We start from the raw sequence: 6619 nt of genomic DNA on the forward strand, positions 1-6619 counted from the left end.
TATCTCGAACTCAGTCCTATTAAGGGAACAATGAATTAGGTCTAGACAAGAGACTAACTACTTAATGGACATACAAATGGTTGAGGAGGGGCAAAAATTCTCTATAATGGCCTAGGTCACCTGCTTCAATTCTGACTAATTGACAATCAATCTTGGGGTTCTTAGGCCTTCTAAGTATGATGAAAGGGTTAATTTTGACCCAAAATATGCACCTCCCAGGTCTAGTAACCACCTCTTAGCTTCAAGCCCTCATAGATTAGACTCCAATGTTTGATTCGGATGGAAAAAATAATATAAAAAATGACTTTCTCTAACCCTCTAAATCTAAGGGTGAACTCAGATTTGCACCAGCAATACAAAGCCACAAAATGAAAAACCCCCAAATCCACTAAGATTTGCAGCCTATATCTCTCAAAAAGACTACCAAGAAGCAATTCCACAAGATATGACTATTTAAGAGTTGGTATAGAGTACTCTACACCATGCAAGATTAGCTGAAGATTATAGTCACTCAAGATCTAGGCACCCTATGAAATCACAAGAGAGATCAATAGTGAAAGAATAATTCTATTATCAAAGGATGAAAATTATAGATTACAATAGATTGAATTACATGATATGAGATCACAAAGGGGACACCTTGGTCATGTAGGCCATAGTGAACATAGGATGGCATAAGATTATGGCACATGTCTTAATATTATGACTTGAGACATAAAGTGATAAATTATCTTCCACTTAAGGTTGAAAAGTGATAAATATCCATTAAAAGTGGGATGTATTGTATGTGTTCTATATGTAAACTAAAGTAACATGTGTTATTAGGACCTAGCTATTAAAATTTATAGGTACAACACTAGGTACAATATCCCTTTCACACCAACAAAAAGAGCCTTATCTATATTAATATCAAAGACTTACTAATGTATGCACTTATTAAGGTCAAAGGGGAGATTATACACAGGGGCTTCACTTAGTGAACTCGGGTTATAGCACCTCCATTTATGGCATACTAAAGAATCCCCCTATTTTCAAAAAATATTGCCCTAAACTCCTTTGTTGTCACCCCCTCCCAATACACAAGCTGAATTAAAAGCCCCCCTATTTTCACCAAATGTTTTTTTTCATAGCCCGAATTAAAAACCCCCCTATTTTCACCAATAGGCAATATATTGCACCCTCATTTTTGGGATATTAAACCCCTCAATATGAATGCATGTGATATAATATTGCCTAGCCAGTGAAGCCCTCATGAGATTATATTGACATATGATTCTCTTATAGAATCTATCTACTTATTGAAAATAATAGAAGTGGGATCAAAATTGTTGCACCCCAAAATTCTATATAATGGGATTTTCACTTTATATCTTGACTATTACTTCCTCCATATAAAAAAGAAAATGAGAACCATGTAGATACACATTCCAATCCATTCTTTCTCTGCTCTTGCATGCAACCGTAGCTAACAAATCAAAAATTACACAAGCCAACCTTAACAACTACTCACATGATTGATTTTATATGTAAGCTTTAAAAAAAAATACTAAATAGTATAATATAAACCATGTGTCACAAAACCATAATCTTACTAAATAAGAACCCCAAAATTAAATATTTGATTTTGTGTTTCCTCAATATTAAATATTTTTCAATGTAATACTCACATTAAATATTTATTTAAATATCTCATAAAACATACTAATATCTTCAAATATGCTTAATCCATGTGATGCATCAAAACTAGTTAAGTTGTGCTATATTTTTATAAATGATAATATTGCTAAGTACATTATGATGAATATGTAGTAGCATATGATGTGCCACTTCTATTTCTTTAAAATCAATCCATCCCTCTAGAATTCTCTCCTAGATTTTATAACAAGATTTAAATTTAATCTCTTTGGAATTTTCTATAATGAATCTATCAAATTATATAGTCTCCACTATCTTGTTTTCTTGGGAAACTATAAGAAGTGAAAACATAATGGGAATCATTCATACTAAAAACATAATGAATCTTATAAACAAAAGCAAGAAAAATATCAATTTTTAGCATTTTATCGATTGAAAATTTGTTAAAAATTTTTAGCAGTCTATTCATGAAAAATTGTATTTGAGGGTTGTTTAAAGGGTCTTTTTCAATTCAATCAGAAAAGTCTAAGGTTTACAAGCATTGAAAATTTTGGTAAAAATATGTGGCACTTATTCTATAATTGAGAGTCATTTGAATGTATAATAATTTAAAAAAAATAAAAAAACGATGTATGTACTATTGCTTAGGTGTAAGTTGGCCATGACCATCAATCCAACAAACTTACCAGTGGATGTCATTATCAAGTTCAAAGGGGTAAACACATATATGGACACATGAGTCTCCTCTATAGTTAGTATATTAATTGAAAAGACTAGAAGTGGGATCAAATCTATCCCCATAGTAACCATTTAATTGGATTCATAATTTTGAAGCCCCACAATTGTCTAAATATTAAGTGTATTAAATCTCTCAATTAGGTCCCACTTTCCCTCATCAAGGGGTGTTTAGCGGAACAAATAGAATGAACATGCCTTAAAACCATCTTTGTGTCTCCAAGGATAAACAACTATTTGATTACTCATCTCTTAGCCATATACAAATCTTAAAGAAATGATTTATATTCAACTACGTTATTGGTGTTGTAAAACTAAAGTCAACATGAGTGAAAGGGATTACACCAAAGGGGGGTTATAGATACCACCCTATGCCTATTCTATTTGTACATTCCAACATAAACATACATCTAATGAATTTTATTTGATTGATTTTCCTCTTTATTGAGGAGCTAGGGAGACATGACAACTTCTTATTCATTAATATAGTAATTTCTTTGACCCGTCTTAAAACAAACTAAAACTTTCAAAATTTTGCTCAAGAATGATATAAAACTTGCAAAAATAATATATTATTTCCACATAATTGTTATGACAAACAAATGTAAAATAAATATTCAAAATCTCCAATGTAAAAAAATTACAAACATATTGCAAGATAACACTAGATACACCTTAAGACAAAATTTTCAAGGAAAAACCTAACCTCCAAAAGCACCCACATAACTCAAGGTGTGAACTCAATGAAACAAAATTGCAACACAATTGTAGAATTTATCTGCGAGATCTTTGAAATAGCAAGAACCCTAGTTATATCCTTCCATGCAAACAAGCAAATGAGAATCATATAGTAACACATGCGAACTCATGCTTCCTCTACTCACATATGCAATCTACAAGAGATGCTCAATCTAACCTTGTTCAACAAACCAAAAGTTATACAAGTTAACCTCAACAACAATTCATATGTTTGATTTTATAAGATAAGCTTTGAACAAAATCACTAAGTGGTATAACATAAAGAACGTGCCTCAAAACTATGAGTTTGCTAAATAATGATCCTAAAGTTGAATATTTGGTAATAAGTTTTCTCGCAGCTTTTTTAAAATCTGATACCCACATTGAATATCTATCCCAATGACTTATACAACATGAAAGTGTGCTGAATAATGCTTAACCCATATGATACATGCATCCTTAAAATCTATCAAAATCAATTAAATTATACTATATTTTTTAAGAAACATCATTACTTATTATGCATGAATGTATAATAATTTAACAGCCCCAACCTGCCAAAGGATATTTCCTTGAAAAAAAAAGATATTCTAACCACCACAAAAGAATATATCAAATATGAATAAAAACACCCAATTTTGTTCCTCCTTATCCTCTATGACAAGGCTTTCGTATCCATGGGTGCCCCTACTAATATGTGTATATTTTATCTCTGTTTATGATAATGGCCCTGTTGTTTGCAACAAAGAAAAACTAAGTTTAAAATACTTTTTGCAAATTCTCTTTTATAACTTTAGTGAATTCTTTATGCTCCTTTACATTTATTATATTGTTATATTTTGGTAAGGTAAGATGTTTGGTATATATCATAATATGGATTATTTGATTATAAGATAAAGTGAGATATTTTCATAATATATTTTATTCATATAATAATATGAAGATATTATTAATGTAATGTAATAAAAGTTATGTTCTTTTATTAATCATCAAATAATATTCAAATATTTAAAATATAAGATTAGATCATGTTTAACTCCTTACAACAATAAAAAGATTACGATTCTAATTGTAACTATATGTTATAAAGAATAGTATTATATATGATATCCATCATATATGTGAATATATATGTCATATATAAATATAAATTAATATAATATTCTACATCTACATTTATATTACTAATTTATATAACACAACATATTATGTGTGTGTGTGTAACGGGATTAAAGTTATTTAATATATTATGTAATGTTAGATATTATGCATACTACTAATACAAAATTGTTATAATATATAATTAAATATAGCTCACGACCTTTCATATAAGGCTTGATATATTTTATGAACATTTTCTCGTTTAGGATATTGTAAAAGAGGAGTATACATATTATTATGTCCACCATATAATTTATATCTCTAGAAAATTAAAAGCATATCTTGCATGGTATGATATTTGTTAACATTTCAAAATGAATGCATTGATAGATATAAGTTGACAGAGCTTTCAATACACACATATGAACAAGTACATTAGGCTTAGTTTTAATCTCGAGCATATTTGATAAATGTTTTAGATTTAAGACCCAAAATCTTGTCCTTGGTAGGTGAAACGTATATAGGGACACTTGTGATTGTAACACCTTGTTTCCAATTGCACCTTTCCTTACCACTTTCTACTTTGAGTCCTATTTCATTCACCTCATGTCACTATTACATACTCAATTTAGCATGCACTAGGAAACTCCACTTGTATTAATCTTTTTTTTCATCTACATATTCTTTTAGAAGTTGAATCTTAAAACAATTACCACCATATTTAGTGTGTTTTGTTGAACCCAAGGCAAGACTGAGGGGGGGGGGGTTGAATCAATCTAAATAAAAATTTATGTAGCATATGAACAATTAATCAACAACACATATCTAACACATGAACACCAAGATTTTCTATGTGGAAAACCCAAACAGGGAAAAACCACGGTGAGCACTTGCCCACAAAATATATCCAGTATGTATATCAAATTACAATGAAGTGGCTCACTACTCCGGACTTGTAGACCAACGCTAACTACTCTTGGGGCAAGATACAAAAGATGACTTGTGAACCTGATGCTTACTACAACAGGGCAAGATACAAAAGTGATTTAAATATAAGGATCTCCTGATCATTAAGCTATCCTTGAACTCTGCATCAAGCAATAGACATCAACACACAACCTAGACCACATCTATCAAAACTTTGTCTCATACCTTTGCCACAGTCTCAATTAGATCACATATCATTCAAACACAACTCTTCTTTTTTGGTTTGAATTTTGTTGATATTATCTTCACATCACATACTTCCTCCCATCCTCTTACATTCATCCATACAACTTAATCACATACATTCTTTATATACAAGATATATCATCAAAGCTTGAACCAAGTCATCCTAAAACAAAATATGCCTTTCGGACCAAAAATACATGCATTGATCCACTCTAGGAGAAAGAGGGGACCAAAACACATCTTCCTAAGCTCAATCCATCGATCTACAATCACTAGAACAAAAATCTCAACATCCCAACATGCATCACATCCATATAGACAATTAACGGGCGAAAACATATTCTCCAATGCAAATAACTCTTATCCGGATCTCCACACCCTACAATGAGACCCACAACATATCAAATAATCTTCCACAAATCATATCCGAACCCAAAGATAGTTTTAACATAGAATATCACAACCTGCTATGAAATATACCTCAACTTTCGGAGAACACAAATATTTTCGGACCACAAAACTATTACATCCATAACACCAAAAACATAACCAAAGAAGATAACAACATCAACAACACTTTTTGGAACAACCAATAGAATAATTGCAACATCAACACATCAAGATATCTTTGCACAACAGACATTCCAGACCAACAACTATCTAGAATAACAAGTTTGACATCAATGACAACCACAACAACACATACTTCCAACAATCTCCCCCTTTTTCATTGATGGCAACACTTGAATAAACTCAACACTCAACTAATACTTGATCAATTTGCATTGCTTTATAAGAAAAAATGCAAACTACAAAAATTGCATTCTCTTCTTGAAATTTTTTTTTATCTCTTCCCCAAATGCTCTTTTTATGAAAACCACTCTTTCTCTCTCTCCTCCTTTGCCATCAAGGACAAAGGCCACAACAATACTAGACACCCCACTACTCCCCATGAGAGTAACCACAACATCAATCCAGGAAAAGAAATAGGTGTGAAAGATCCCCTTGGAAAGATGCACCTCCATAATGCACCTAGCTAGAAGAAGGAGGGGCAATAATCCCAAGCTTCTCATGAAGAAACTCAAATGTATCCTTTGCTAATGTCTTAGTGAAAATATCTACTACCTGTTCCTTTGTAGAAATGTATTCCAATCAAACTTCCTTCTCGACAACCTTCTCCCTTAAGTAGTAACATATGATTGAAATGTGTTTTTTCTTGAATGGATAACTATATTCT

This window comes from Cryptomeria japonica, chromosome 3 (assembly GCF_030272615.1).
Source record: "Cryptomeria japonica chromosome 3, Sugi_1.0, whole genome shotgun sequence".
Classification (NCBI taxonomy): domain Eukaryota; kingdom Viridiplantae; phylum Streptophyta; class Pinopsida; order Cupressales; family Cupressaceae; genus Cryptomeria; species Cryptomeria japonica.